General features: G+C 40.9%; 1 long non-coding RNA gene across 1 annotated transcript; it reads right to left on the reverse strand.

Annotated features, from left to right (window-relative positions):
• Positions 1–1,662: 1,662 nt before the first annotated feature.
• Positions 1,663–11,372, reverse strand: LOC120521317. Its single transcript, XR_005632094.1, has 3 exons — positions 11,327–11,372; positions 6,415–6,456; positions 1,663–1,741 (listed from the first exon to the last, which is right to left on the reverse strand). It is a non-coding gene; the product is annotated as an uncharacterized LOC120521317 (long non-coding RNA).
• Positions 11,373–16,428: the final 5,056 nt, after the last annotated feature.

Consider the following 16,428-nt stretch of genomic DNA (forward strand, 5'->3'; position numbering starts at 1 on the left):
TAAGGGCCCCTGCACTGATAATTCAAAAGACTCAATACAGAACAAACCCCCCCAAAATACCTCCTCGCCTTTTTATGTATTTTTACCCATGGTGGGCAAACCACCATTCCATCTTTACACAGAGAATCGTAGATGACAAATGGAATAAGTTTCCAACTAGGGGTGGTGGGTAGTACTTTTGGGGTCTTCAAAAATAGACAATGTTACTTTGGGTGAATCAAGTGGTTGGGAAAGAATTGCAGTTCAAAATGTTCCCCTTAAAAAAATAAAAAAGTATAATTTTTTCTAGAAACCCAGATAGTTTTTAAAAGTTATCCAGTTTAGAGGATATGGAATAAAATAAGAGAGTTCAAAATAATTTTAAGAATTTATAAAATCCAAAAGTACATAAGTGTTTTGTTTTTTTTTTTTTAAAAAGATAAAAGATATTGTCTTTTTTCATATAAAATTGTTTTTTTTTAAAAATTTATTATTAAATAAATGCTTTTTTCACACACTGTTTTTCGTTTACAAAATATATATATTTGAAATGAAACAAAAGTGAAGTTGAAATTCCCTATTTCTGGCTGCTTTTTAAAAAAAGGTTTTTTTTCATCAGCCTGGGATCGACACCAGGATCATTTTAAAAAGGTTTTGCAAAAAGACAGGTTTACCAAATATTAATTAAGATAAATGTCTTATCTTGTTCCATGTATTTTTATATTTTTTTTGGCCCCCAGCCCCAAAGCAAGACTTTTTTTTCACGATGATATAAAAGAACAGGGGCAAAAAAAAAATTCCCCGCGTCTGGTCCCCCCAAAAAAACCCTTTTTTCCATTTTTAAACAAAGGGGAAAACAAAGTCCTCCCCCAAATCATTCACAAAACAATGGGGCAGACAGAATAAAATGAAAGAGATTAAACAGGCCAAACCTGTTAATGGCCACCGTTTGATCCCAGGAGAATAGCACATAATACATGGTCATACCAAAAAAAGGAGGATCACTGTAAAATCCAAGCCAGCCCGACAACCAGAATGAAAGGGGTTTAGGTCCACTGGGTAGCCCCACTCATACTACAAAACCCGCATAACTGTATGGTTTTGAGTAACAAACATGTTGTACCATTCATTATCCTTATGAATGTAGGACAGACACAGGAAAGACAGCAGCACCAAAAAGTTAAAAATGCAAAGATTCCCCGGAGGCCGGCCGACTTTCCCCAAAAAAAAAATATTTCATCCATAGGCTTCTAATTTTTCACAAGCGCTTGGAAAGTCCTCCGTCCAAAGAATCGGCCCGGAGGTATCATGATTTCTTTTGGGGGGGTTTTAGCCGCCAAAACCCCCAAAGGGGAGGGAACCAGCAACGATTTCTTTTCAACAGATGGTGTTGGAGGCAGGAGGGAGACTGAATCACGGGAGAATGATTGTTCGTCGATTTCCCACTGGTTCTTGTTCTGCTCCCTGAAAAATTTTTCCACCAGTCTGGAATAAAACCTTTTAAAGGGCTTCAGGTCTGGCTTAAAGGCCTATTCCCACTTTGGTAAAATTCCCCAACTGGTGGCAAAAGGCAGAGGGGTGGTGGCAGAGGCTCTGAATTTAAAGTGCAGTTGCTTTCCCTAGTCTCTTGCAAAGGGACAGGTGGATCTACAGCAACTTCATCATAATGGGGTCCTCTGATTCTCGATCACGGATGTCATGGGAAACCCCTGACTGCATCCCAGACATGTTCTTCCAGTAGACATTTGAAGAACTTTGTGCTCTAAAAAGAAATAAGCATAATGTCTATAAGTTTTGTACAATTTGCATAAAGGCATTTTTTAAAGCATTCAAAACTGATTCACTATTGAATAAAGCAGTGAAGCATCAATTTGTTAATGAATGAATACTAGTATTTGAGGTTATTCCTGAAAGTATTTTACACAGAGTTGTAACTTTTGAATTATCCATTGTTATCATTCATTAAAAACCTTTTCCCCTAACCACATACAAAAGATACTACAGTGTTAGTAAGCACAGCAAAACAGGATTAAAATCTTCATCACTGAAAGCATCAGTTTTAAACCAATATCAAGAATATTTAAAGTTAAAAGGATAATGAATATTAAAACTTCCTGAATAAAACAACTTATAAACAAACATTTTAACTTTGTTTTGGCAAGAAAAATGTCTAGTGCCTGAAGGAAATACAATTCTAACATACAATAAAAGAAGGAAGAAGAGGAGCGCCCTGTTTTATTGTTTGGAATCAGCAGGGTTGACTTCCTACTTCAACAGATGCATAAGAACAAAACATTATCACAGTTCTGCATATACTGTATATAATATTAGTCATGTAAAGCAATCTTTTTTGGTGGCATGGTGGCACAGTGGGTAGCACTGCTGCCTCGCAGCTGGGAGAGACTCAGGTTCACTTCCCGGTCCTCCCTGTGTGGAGTTTGCATGTTCTCCCATGTCTGTGTGGGTTTCCTCTGGGTACTCTACCTTCCTCCCACAGTCCAAAGACATGCTTGTTAGGTGCATTGGTAATTCTAAGTTGTCCCTAGTGTGTGCTTGGTGGGGGTGTGTTCTACAGTGGCTGGCGCCTGCCCGGGATTGTTTCCTGCCTTGCACCCTGTGGATTGGCTGGGATTGGCTCCAGCAGACCCCTGTGACCCTGTAGTTAGGATATAGTGGGTTGGATAATGGATGGTTGGATGGAACAATCTTTTTAAAACCTATACAGATGTCTATTAGAGCTAAAACTGCCGATAATTATACTTCAGCACTGTAAATGAAAAGTATACTTGTAGATTCTGCAAGGTGATTTAGGCATTACTTATTCTTTAACATTGCATGTAGCCTAGTCTCAGTTGCCAAACTCATGGGGATAGATGTGATGTTAAGCATTTGACAAACTTGTAATAAATAAGACATTTATTATCGTGATGTCTTCATGTAACAAGAATAAAACTAAAGCTAAATGCTATCACAAAAAAACAACTTAAAGTGGTATATGTTAGGAACATGATATTTGTTAAGCATAAATGCTATGGATGAAATTAAACAATATACAGAATGATACATAGTTATACAACATAGTACAATATTTTTCATGACAAAGCATTCACAAAATAAAAAAAGATGCCTCCCTACTTAAGCAAATCATAAATAAAACTTGCAAACTATTGATAAAATACAAGACGACATAAAGTTAAGTCAACATGTCAGATACCTGTACAGTGAAAGAAGACATTGTCTGCTTCCTAATGTGGCACTACAAGCCCCTCTCTTGGCTAGTTATACATTTCCAAGGAAAGAATTGACCACTTTTTCTACACATCATCAGAGAAAGGTTAGGATAAAACTACATTGTGGAAAAAGACCCTAAATTGTCTAAGGAAAAAAAACGAAGCCATGTAATAGTTTTTACAACATCATTCTGTAGCAATATACTGAAAATATATATAACAGTAATAGCAGGACATCACCTTACTGTAAAATTCTCACTCTGTTAAGCTGTTTCTAGATGAGCAAAGAGCAAACTTCTTATCTTCTCACAGGAGAAGGATAATTATTCAATATTCTATATTTATTGCCGCTGTAAATAAGCAATATTGTTTTTATTCTTAAATAAGCATTGTGATGCCTGTTAAATGACCACAGATGATCTAACAGACAGAAGCATTCAACAAGTAAATAAAAAACTTCCAAAATTTACAAAGTTAGCCATGGCATGGCACCTATTGATAATCATTCTGCAATGTATACAGAACAAAAAAAAGACAGTATACTTAAATAGAAAAACAATATAGAACAATGTGCAATTTCATCTTAACATTTCATATAATAATAGAGTATAAAGAAAAAGAAAAAAAACACCATCCAAAAAAATGTTTACACTACTTGAACATTCACAGTATTTAATCATCTGCCAAAAAGACTGACCAATATCAGTGTCTCATAAATTGAATTTTTGAATCTGTTTGATGAAAAGAAACTAAGCATGTTTGTCTGTTTGACAAAAGTAATATAGCAAAGTAATGTTATAAAACAGTAAAAAGCATTGTAAAACAACGTAAGATTTATCGAAAGTCAACAATTTAGGAATCCCCTAGAAACGCTTCATATTTTGATAGATATTGATTAAGACGGCTTGCAGGTCTTCAGCTGGCTACTTTCTTACATAGTACTCACCGAATATCATGGTCATATGTATAGAGGATTTAAAACTTGTATTAATGTAATCTCCATCCACATTAAAATGGAACTAATGTAATCTCCATCCACATTAAAATGGAACATGTAAGCTAGCCTCAGTTTGTGAAAAGAATTAAAACCATTAAAGGCTCATGCTTTTTACTTTTTATTAATGTATGGAGAAGTCATCATTACCTGTCAGCCCAAGGTCAGGAATGTGAGAAGTGATTTAATAGACATAGGGGAAGAACACCTTAGAGGCAGGTGGTAACTATGTTTTGGTTTTAAGGACAATGGTGGCTAAGTAAGGGGGCAGAAAAGCAATTATTTCTGATAAAGCATGAGAAAATATTGGGGGTATGGATCAATTTTAGTAATGAATGATTTGTGCTTTTTGGAATCAGATAATAATGTTAAAGTGAAAAAGAGATGCTGATAAGAACTGTGATAAATGTAAGATTTGCCCAACAAAGAGTGCTTACTTCATTGAACTGAAATGGCTGTTAAAACATCTTTTGCAACAAAGTCCATTCTGTTTGTCCATCTCAAGACTCTGAGTGTTTACTTTGAAGGGAGAGCCAGTCCATTCCCCACTACATACTGTATGCACTATGAAAGCAAAAGGGTAAAATGGGAAAAAGAACACAGAAAACACAGATGTTGGATGGTTGATTTCTACATGATTCAAGACATTGGCCCATTTTAACTTTTTTATTTTTTTATTATTACTTGCTAGTTTTACATATGGTGTTTTCTTTGAAACTCTAACTCCAAGGTAAGCATCCCAGAACTGTCTTTTCACTGCTGCAGATGTCAACAGTATTTGGAGTGTACCAAGTAACAAAGCACAGAAATGAGGAAATGTTAATACCTCTGTTCCTCAAACTACAGACTCTTAATGTATTTATGCTCTTGTGCAGTTGTGAATCTGGACCTTTATTTTTCTATCCTGGTTTAAATCAAATTTGCCCTCTTCTAACAAGACAGAACTTTTAATAATAATAATAATAATTATAATTTTGCATTTATATAGCGATTTTCACTACTCAAAGCGCTTTTGTATGTAATGTTCAGTTTCTTGGTAATGCATCACAAATAAATTACATATTGCAAAACAATAATAGACTTGACATTCATTCACACATTTTTATTAAAAAGGCTATTTCATTTTGACCATTTCTGAACCCAGAATTGAACTTTAGGATGCCATTAACTTGTAGCCCAAAAAAGACAATGTATTTGCTTTTTGAACAGAATAACATGTTTAAACTGTGCTACCACACTTACAAAGAATCTTTAATAACTAATTCACAATTAAACATGATTCATTAAGAGTGTTTACTGTTATGTCACTAGAGTAATGACTGCTGAAAATGTGGGCTTTATAGTCATCATGATATCACAATCACCATCATTTTTACAGCCTTTTCTTGCTTAACCAGGATAGTCAGCCGCACCCAAATCATTTTATCCTAGTAATTCTCTGGGGTGAAAGGCATTCTTTTCATATCATTCAAAAAGCATCCAACCATGTCTTTTTCGTACTACCTCTGGACGTCATTCCTCAAATTTCTCTGTTATTTTGGTGCAACTTTTGCTCCACATACACAATACAGCTTAGTCTGTTTCTAATCAGCACAACACTTACAGTCTTCACACCAAAGACGCCATCTTCTTTTCACTCTGTGACACTCCACAAATAGATCTAATTAGAGCATACTGCTCCTCACACAGCTTTCAAAGCATATCACCTCAACACCAGAAACATTCCGTTTGAGGTCAGAATAGAGAACATTTTCTGGAATTGCTTTTTTGCACATCTTGAACTCACTATCACACCCTATCAAGAAAGTCATCCATCCTTAAATGACTCTCCCCCAATAATCTCTTAATGATGAGATCCATGATAAGAAGATATAAAAAGTATGCATATTTAAAATACAAAGCATAATCAACTACATTAACATATATTCAGCTAATACTGGGCTAAACAAACCCAGAATCAAACTACATTCTTTTCCTGTATTTAAGATAATGATGTCATAAGTGTTCAGTTCAATATATTTTACTGGTTCAGCTGTACCTATGATTATAAACTATAATAAATGAGCAAGCAATATTTTTGTCCCTGACAACACAAGAGATACAATGTTAATTTAAAACATTACAATTGGGATGTAATATATTTTGTAGATTGATTAAAGCTAACATGACATTTAATTGTATTAGAAATGCATATGAAAGGGAAATAATTACCAGCAATGGAACTTTAGGTGTTCTCTTTCTTTCAGACTTTACCTGTAAGTATAAAAAGAGTCTTGGTTATGTTTGACACTTTTAAAATGATAAGTTTTGAGAAGATGTAGACAATTAGGTTTTATTCATTAATACAAAACCAACCAAATAGTTATATAAAAATGAAATCTGTTGGTACACTTACAGCTTATTGAAAAAGTCCTATATGCCACCTTAAAAGTGATTAAGTGAATAGCAATTGTCTTATGTACTGTATACCTGCATGATATATGTCAGAGTAAAGCAAAGCAAGTTTGAAAAGAAGTATTGATTATTTTATAAAGATATTCCAAAACTGCCTGCACACATTTGTTGGTACATCTAGAAAAGATCATAAATAACTAGATTAGAGTGTTTTTTCAAATAGCCGCTTTCTTTAATTAGTACCACACAAGTCTCCAATCGTGCAATCAGTATTTCAGCCTATTTAAATGGAGACAAGTAGTCATTCTGCTGTTTGATATCATTGTGAGTCCCACACTGAACACAGACCAGAGAAAGCAAAAGAGAGAGCTATGTGAGTAGATAAGAAAATTATAGACAAGTTTTAACAAAAAATGCTGTAAGACTATCTCCAAGCAGCTTGATGTTCCTGTGACAACAGCTGCAAATATTATTAAGAAGTTTAAGGTCAATGGGACTGTATCTAACCTCCCGGCACACAGCTGCAAGTAGAAAATCGACTTCAGAATTGGCAGAAGTGAAAAAGGCAGACAAAAAGCCAAGGACGGCTTCCACAGAGATACAAGCAGAACTCTAGGGTCAAGCTCCATCAGTGTCTGATCGCACCATCCATCGCTTTTTGAGTGACAATGGGCTCAAAGAAAGAAGACCTAGGAGGACTCCACTGTTGATAGAAAAATATAAACTGGAATTTGCTAAACTGCATATTAACAAACCACAGTGCTTCAGGGAGAATATCCTTGAGGGATATGAGATAAAAGTGGAGCTTTTTGGCAAGTCATATTATCTCTATCCACAGACCTAAAAATGATGCTTTTAAAAGAAAAGAACATCATGCCTACTGTGAAACATGAAGGAGGTTCAGTTATGCTTAGGGGCTACGTTGCTGCATCTGGCATAAGGTGCCTTGAGTCAGTGCAGGAAACAATGAAATCTCAAGACTGAGACTGAGACTGAATGACTGACATGTCTGGATACATTCTGAAGTGAAACATACTGCCTAGTGTCAGAAAACTCTGTCTCAGTTGCATGTCATGGGTCCTCCAAAAGGATAATGACCCAAAATATACAGCTAAAAGCACCCAAGAATGGCTAAGGAAAAAAAAAAACATTGCAGTATTCTGAAGTGCCTTTTAGGAGTCCAGATTTGAAACCGATCAAAACATCTATGAAAAGAACTGAAACATGCTGGAGAAAGCATCCTTCAAACCTGATAAAAGATGGAGCAGATTGCTGAGGAAATGTGGGCCAAACTACCTGTTGACAGGTAAAAAAGTCTCACTGATAGCTATAGGAATTGCTTGTTTGCAGTGATTGCTTCTAAAGTTTGTTGTTCTAGGTCTGTTTTTGTGTCCTGACTACATTTGTTTTTGCGCAATTAAGGCAGAAGAGAAAGGTTTTAACCTTTGTTTTTTTGGACAATTACCACCACTTGTCTGTGAAGGTCATTTTCCCACTTGGGAAGGATATTACATTATTATAAGCATATGAGAAAAGTAGACACTATATTTTATTAAGAATTAAGATGTAAGCATTAGAATTAAAGAGACTTATGCCTACATATTTTTTATGATTCTGTATGAGCTAGAGAACCCAGCCACAGGGGATGCAAACCCAGCCACATGGAATGCACAAACCAGTGTGTTTTTTCGTGCTGGTCCCAAGCCCGGATTATTGTGGAGGATTACATCAGGAAGGGCGTCCAATGCAAAATTTTGCCAAATCAATACACGGACAACAATAAAAATTTCCATACCAGATCAGTTGAGCCCTGGGATAACAACAACTGCCACCAGTACTGTTAGCCAACAGGGTGCTGGCGGAAATTAGGCTACTGTTGCCTGAAAAAGAAGAATAAGAAGGAGAAGAAGAGGGGGGAGATGTGTCTGGAGGCAGGTAAAGAGAGTAGAACTGAGGGTAGGAACTTTAAATGCTGGCAGTATGACTGGTAAGGGGAGAGAGTTAGCAGATATGATGGAGAGAAGGAAGGTTGATATATTGTGCGTGCCAGAGACTAAATTAAAGGAAAGTAAGGCCAGTTGGACCGGAGGTGGATTCAAATTGTTCCATCATGGTGTGGATAGGAGGAGAAATGGAGTAGGGGTTATTCTGAAGGAACAGTATGTCAAGAGTGTTTTGGAGGTGAAAAAAGTGTCAGACAGAGTAATGATTATGAAGCTGGAAATTGGAGGTGTGATGATGAATGTTCCTAGTGCATATGCTCCGCAAGTTAGGTGTGCGATGGATGAGAAAGAAGATTTTTGGAGTGAGTTGGATGAAGTGATGAACAGTGTACCCAAGGGACAGAAAGTGGTGATTGGAGTGAATTTCAATGGACATGTTGGTGAAGGGAACATAGGAGACAAGGAGGTGATGGGTAAGTATGGTGTCAAGGAGAGAAATGAAGCAGGTCAGAGGATAGTGGATTTTGTCAAAAGGATGGACATGGCTGTGGAGAATACGTATTTTAAGAAGAGGGAGGAACATAGGGTTACGTACAAGAGTGGAGTAAGAGGCACACAGGTAGATTACATCCTATGCAGAAGAGTCAATCTGAATGAGATTGAAGGCTGCAAAGTGGTGGCAGGGGAAAGTGTAGTTAAGCTGCATAGGATGGTGGTCTGTAGGATGACATTGGAGATCATGAGAAGACAGAGATTGAGGGCAGAGCCAAGGATCAAATGGTGTAAGTTGAAAAAGGAAGACTGCAAGATTGAGTTTAGGGAAAAAGTGAGACAGGCACTGGGTGGTAGTGAAGAATTACCAGACAGTTGGGAAACTATAGCAGATGTAGTAAGGGTGACAGCAAGAAGGGTGCTTGGCGTGACAACTGGACAGAGGAAGGAGGAAAAGGAAACCTGGTGGTGGAATGGAGAAGTAAAGGAGAGTATACAGAGGAAGAGGATGGCAAAGAAGAAGTGGGATAATTAGAGAGATGCAGAAAATAGACAAGAGTACAAGGAGATAAAGCACAAGGTGAAGAGAGAGGTGGCGAAGGCTAAAGAAAAGGCATATGATGAGTTGTATGAGAGGTTGGACACTAAGGAGGGAAAAAAGGCCCAGTACCAATTGGCCAGACAGAGGGACCGAGCTGGGAAAGATGTGCAGCAGGTTAGGGTAATAAAGGATGAAGATGGAAACGTACTCACAAGTGAGGAGAGTGTGTTGAGCAGATGGAAAGAATACTTTGAGAGCCTGATGAATGAAGAGAATGAGAGAGAGAAGAGGTTGGATGATGTGGAGATAGTGAATCAGGAAGTGCAACGGATTAGCAAGGAGGAAGTAAGAGCAGCTATGAAGAAGATGAAGATGCAAGGAGTAGAGTTGGTGAAGGTGGATGAGTTTAAATAGTTGGGATCAACAGTACAGAGTAATGAGGATTGTGGAAGAGAGGTGAAAAAGAGAGTGTAGGTGGGGTGGAATGGGTGGAGAAGAGTATCAGGAGTGATTTGTGACAGATGGATATCAGCAAGAATGAAAGGGAAGGTCTACAGGACGGTAGTGAGACCAGCTATGTTATATGACGGTGGCACTGACCAGAAAGCAGGAGACAGAGCTGAGGTAGCAGAGTTAAAGATGCTAAGATTTCAATTGGGTATGACGAGGATGGACAGGATTAGAAATGAATACATTAGAGGGTCAGCTCAAGTTGGACAGTTGAGAGACAAAGTCGGAGAGGCGAGATAGCGTTGGTTTGGACATGTACAGAGGAGTGATGCTGTGTATATTGGGAGAAGGATGCTAAGGATAGAGCTGCCAGGCAAGAGAAACAGAGGAAGGCCTAATAGAAGGTTTATGGATGTGGTGAGAGAGGACAAGCAGGTGATGGGTGTAACAGAACAAGATGCAGAGGACAGAAAGATATGGAAGAAGATGATCCAATGTGGTGACCCCTAACGGAAGCAGCCGAAAGAAGAAGAAGATTCTGTATGAGCTAGAAACCACCAATAGTTTATTAAGCCAAAAGTTAGAAGTGCAGGAGAGCTGGAGAAAGATGGGCCCCTCCACAGACAGAATGTGAACTCTTTGGCTGTAAATTATAGTAGCAAGCAAGAACAGTCCTTATCAACAGATAAGATAGACAGAGCAGGGTTTGACACCCCCTTAACTAAGAATTATTGGTGGAATCAATTAGAGGCAGGACTAGAGCAATTTAATGCTAGGAGTCAGATGAGGATGAATAATGACTTGTGTGATAAGAATTGTAATAAATGTAAGAGTTGCTCTTAGTTGTTTGCTCATTGTTCCATCCTAAGTGAGCCTGTATGTGTGCCATACAAGAAAGCTTCATTCTGCTGGCTGTTCTGAAGTCTCCAAGTTGCCTTCATGGAGGCTGAGGGTGCCCCTGCCGTGTCAACCTGATCAACAGTACCAACAAATTTGTCAATGTCTGTATTTAATAATAATTATTTGCATTTATATAGCACTTTCTCACTACTTAAAGCGCCCAGCAATTGCAGGTCAAGGACCCAATATTTGCATAATTTAAAATTGCATCTTTAAAAATACAGTATCACTGAGAAAAGATAATTCTTTACACTATTAAACAGAAAACGTATAAAAGCTAAAAACAATTATTTTAATGATGCATGTTAGTATGAAATTTACATCTTATTTTATCTTAAAAAGATACATCTTGTTAATTTAATTGAAATGTTTGTGCTATGTTTTGCAATTCACCAAGACTTACATGTCCTTGCTGAAGAGGATCCTAGGAGATACTAAAATCTTCACTACAAAAAAAAAAAAAAAAAAATTATTGATTAAAAAACAAAAAGAATATATCAACATGCAAGTATAGGAAATACAAGTTTAAACCAACTCAATAAGTCTCAGGGACAGACCCTACAAAACGATGCCATTGATTTCAGGCAAGATTGCTTTTCTCCTGGACAACTATACGTTGCATTCTCAAGAGTGAGCTTGTGCAGCTTCGACATACTACAACCAGAGTGCAGAGCTGACAACGTGATATATAAAGAGAACTATAATAATCGTAATAAACGAACAATAAAACAGCGGAGAACCCGTGGATTAAATAAAAAGGCAGCTTCCTTGGCAAAGCAAGGAAAAAGAATGGCTTTATATGTCGTTCGTTTATAAAACAGCAGAGAAGCTGTGAAAAGGCTGCTTCACAAAAAACCAGAGGAGCACCTTATATGAGCAGGCAGTCAACTAAAGAAGGGAATCAATAAATATCTATAATCGTAATAAACAAACAAAAAATAGCGTACAAGCCGCGGATTAAATAAAGGAAATGGGTACCTGAACACTAAAGTAAGTCTAATAGCTACACAATAACTATAAGAATCGTAATAAACTAACAATAAAAGAATACAGAACTGCGAAGCAAGGAGAAACGATGGCCTTATATGGCGTTCGCTTATAAAGCAGCAGAGAAGCTGTGTGAAGGTAGCTACACAAAAACAGCAGAGCCACACTCTGAATGTAAATTCTCGCATCACCGTATACCCTCTGATCTCCCATTTCAATTCAAATGCCTCAAATTTCCAGTAAGGCTCTGCTTCAGCATGACAATTAATAAAGTCTCAGGGACACACCCTACAAAAGGTTGCCATTGATTTGAGGCAACATTGCTTTCCTCCTGACAAAACTATACGCTGCATTCTCAAAAGTAATCTCAGTGCACAGCTTGGTCATATTACAACCGACTGCTGAACTGACAACGCGGTATACGCGGGGATTTTGCTATATACAGTATATATATATATATATATATATATATAGATATATATTAATGTATGTGTGTGTGTATATATATATATGTAGATATGTAGATATATATATATATATATATATATATATATATATATATATATATACTAGTAAAATACCAGCCTTAGCTGAGAAGTAGTGTGTTAAAGAAGCAATGAAAAGAAAAGGAAACATTTTGAAAATAGCGTAACATGATTGTCAATGTAATTGTTTTGTCACTGTTGTGAGTGATGAGTGTTGTTGTCATATATATATATATATATATATATATATATATATATATATATATATATATATATATATATATATATATATATATATATATTGTCACACACGCGCATGGGAGGCAGCTAAAGGGCTTGAGTGAAGGCAGTTCGAGGCATGCCGGGTGTGGCAGAGTGCACTGACTCTTTTCTCCCTTGCCTGTAGACCATCCCCGGGATTTCACCTGGATCTCCTGACATCACTTCGGGACTGAGCCAATGGAAGTCGGCCACACCAGCTCCAGTCCCTCTGATGTCACCTCCGCTACGAGCCAATGGTGGAAGACCACGTGCAGATCCATACGACCTCACTTCCTGTCTCCCCTTTAAAACCTGCCCCTTTTCCTTTGTTTCTTTAGTCTTGTTTTGGACTCGGTTGTGTGCACTTCAGTGCTCTGTATTTGTTAAAGAAAACGACTTTTGCAGCCAGGATACCACAATATACGGGTGGCTGCCCCAACTCTTTATCTGTCAATGTCTCGTTCTTGTGACAGTGGCGTAGTCGGCAGGATGGAGAAGTCCCGAGGAGAAGGGGACAGGACCTGCAATATACCCAGGTGGGAGCGCATCGGGCCGAGTATTCAGGCGGGAGGGTGCCCGTGGTTCGGCGTGACGGTGCGGGCTCCGCCCCGCACTCATAACTAGCCCATCTGGAGTGGCCAGGGAGTGTGCGGGTGGGGCTCACAGAATTGGGCTGCCCTGGAGGGGGAGGCAAAGGGACTCAGTATGCTCTCTTGGGGAGAGTGCCTGCCTCCCTGCGAAACCAAAGCCCCATTTACCACCTAGGGGTGCCCCAGACTGGCAGGTGAATAAAATAAAACATGGAGGTTGGACCCTGAACGCCAACCAACAAACAAGCCTGGTCCTTATGGGCAATGGTAGGGCATTGGCTACGCCATTTGAAAACACGCCCTACCAAATAATAGAGCAGGTAGCTTGCTATCTGCTCCTGGAAGCGCTTCCCCGTGGCTTCACCCAGCCGGTTTGGGGCGAGCGGTTCAAGAACATGGCTGAGCTCATAGAGCTTATGGAGACGCAGAGGGCGGCCTCACACTCTGGGGAGCAGAACCGTCCTCATGTCAAACTCAGCGAGTGCGTTCCAAGACCTAGCCCCACCCTGTACAATCCGGAGCCGTATGGCCCAGCGGGGCGCTGGGGCGCAAAACCGCTTGGAGGCAAGGAGGAATGCAGGTGGAGGGTGAGGAGGGGTTGGTGTGCTCTGGCTAATCCGTTGGCGGTCCCACATACTGGCGTGGTGATCGTCAACGGACACAAGACCACAGGTTTGTTCGACCGCAGCAACATTTCATTGTTGCCCGCCGCTTTGTGCAACCGCAACAGTGGCTAAATTTAAGACCGGTATAACCTGTGTCCACGGAGACATCCGCTGGTACAGGTCCGCCGCTGTGTCATCAGTTACGGAGGGTCAGTTAGTAAGCTCACCGTAGCGTCCTACCTGATCCTCCACACCCGGTGATACTAGGGCGGGACTGGTCTAAAATCAAAAGCGGTGAGACACATACCACTCCCGGGGTTAATTTGGGCCTCGTTATGGACGGAGATAACCCGTCTCAAGCTGCCTCCACGCCGTGTAATCAGCCGGCAGAGAGAGACGAAGCAGTCGCCCTGACTGACGTGGCAACTCCCGGGCCGTCGCGGGCTAACACGTCATCCACCAACGCCGGCGGAGCGGGAGGAAACCACGCCCATTGAGGTCGACGCTGACCCTCTCTCCGTGTTGCGGTTCCAATTTAAAGAAACGCCGGCTTCTTTTAGAAGGGAGCAATGGAATGATGACTCCCTGAAGTTTGTAAAAAATGCAGTGGTCCTTGTCAATGGCCAGCGCACTAATCAGTCGATGCCACAGGGCCCCTACTTTGTGCTAGATAATGACCTCCTTTACCGTGTAGCAATGCATGACGGGCAGGAGACGAGGCTGCTGCTAGTGCCGCGTACCTTCCGGCGGCAGGTCTGTGAGCTAGCACACGCCCACCTCCTAGGTGGCCACCTGGGCACCGAAAAAACTCTGGAGCGGATCAAGCTCCGTTTCTACTGGCCAGGAATTAATGAGGAGGTTCGTCGCTTTTGCGCTTCCTGCCCGGAGTGTCAACTGCGACAAATTCCTAGGAGGGACCGTGCTCCTCTCATTCCTATTCCACTGATTGACGTTCCCTTCCACAGAATCGGGGTCGACCTGGTGGGACCCCTGGAGCCCTCAGCCCGAGGACACAAGTACATTTTAGTCCTCGTGGATTACGCTACACGATACCCCGAAGCTGTTCCGTTGCGCTCAGCTACCTCTAAAGCCATCGCGACGGGAATTACTAGGGTATTGGCGTGGGGATCCCCAAAGAAGTCTTGACAGACCAGGGGACCCCCTTCACCTCGGAAACGTTCAAGGAGACTGCCAGATTACTGAAAATAAAGCATTTAAAGACCTCGTGTATCATCCTCAAACCGACGGATTAGTAGAGAGGTTTAATCAAACTCTCAAGCAAATGCTGCGTAAGGTGGTCAGCGAGGATGGAAGGAACTGGGATCAGCTCCTCCCCCTCGTCCTTTTGCCTATCGGAAGTCCCACAAGCCTCCACGGGTTCTCCCCTTTGAACTACTATACGGGGACAACCTCGGGCATATTAGATATTTTGAAAGAAGGCTGGGAAGAAGAGGCTCTTCCCTCCACAAACATACTGGAGTATATCGCGCAGTTACGCGATAGATTTGGAAAAATTCGGCCTGTCCTTAAAAGTCACATGGAGGAGGCTCAAGCAGCACAGGCCGGTACTACAACCGCGCACGTCTCTTGGGAGTTCCGCCCGGAGATCGGGTCATGGTCCTAGTGCCTACCTCCCACTCTAAATTGCTTGCCCACTGGCAGGGCCCCTCGGTTAAGGAGAGGAAGGGACTGGTCGACTATTTGGTGAGTCAACCCAATCGCCGGCCAAAGGAGCGGGTTTATCATGTGAACCTGCTGAAACCGTGGAAGGACAGGGACCCCGATCCCTCCTCCGCCAGCCCCGCTCACTCTTCGCTCACACACACGACCTTAACTTCGGCACGGACTTAAGTCCCAGACAGCGGCAGGAGCTGGAAACAGTTATCCGGACCGTTCGGGAGGTAGTCAGTGAGAACCCGGAAGGACCTCTCTGATTGAGCACAACATCGTGACAGAGCCGGGGTTGTTGTCCGAGAACGCCCGTATCGTCTTCCCGAGGCAAAAGGCTGAAGTGGAGCTTGAGATCAAGCGCATGCTGGAGCTAGGTGTGATTGAGGAAAGTTATAGTCCCTGGTCCAGCCCCATTGTGCTCGTCGGTAAGCCTGACGGAAGTTGGAGGTTCTGCAATGACTTCCGTCGGCTTAATCAAGTCTCCCAATTTGATGCTTATCCAATGCCCGCGTGGGCGACCTCCTCGAGAGGCTTGGACAGGCTCAATACCTGACCACACTTGACATGACGAAAGGGTACTGGCAGGTTCCTTTAACGGACTCCGAAGGTAAAACGCGTTTAGTACCCCTAGCGGACACTGGCAGTATCGTGTCCTTCCATTTGGGTTACACGGGCTCCAGCAACCTTTCAGCGTCTGGTGGACAAAGTGCTTCGCCTCATAACTCATACAGTGCTACCTAACTGGATGGCGTGGTCATCTATTCCAGCACATGGAAGGAACACCTACAGCATGTCCAAGCGGTATTACGGACACTTGGTGAGGCGGGCTCGGATTAATCCCAAGAAATGCTTCTTCGGATTAAGCGAGGCCAAATATTTAGGCTACCTGGTGGGTCGGGGTACCGT

This window comes from Polypterus senegalus, unplaced genomic scaffold, assembly GCF_016835505.1.
Source record: "Polypterus senegalus isolate Bchr_013 unplaced genomic scaffold, ASM1683550v1 scaffold_1122, whole genome shotgun sequence".
NCBI classification, from domain to species: Eukaryota; Metazoa; Chordata; class Cladistia; order Polypteriformes; family Polypteridae; genus Polypterus; species Polypterus senegalus.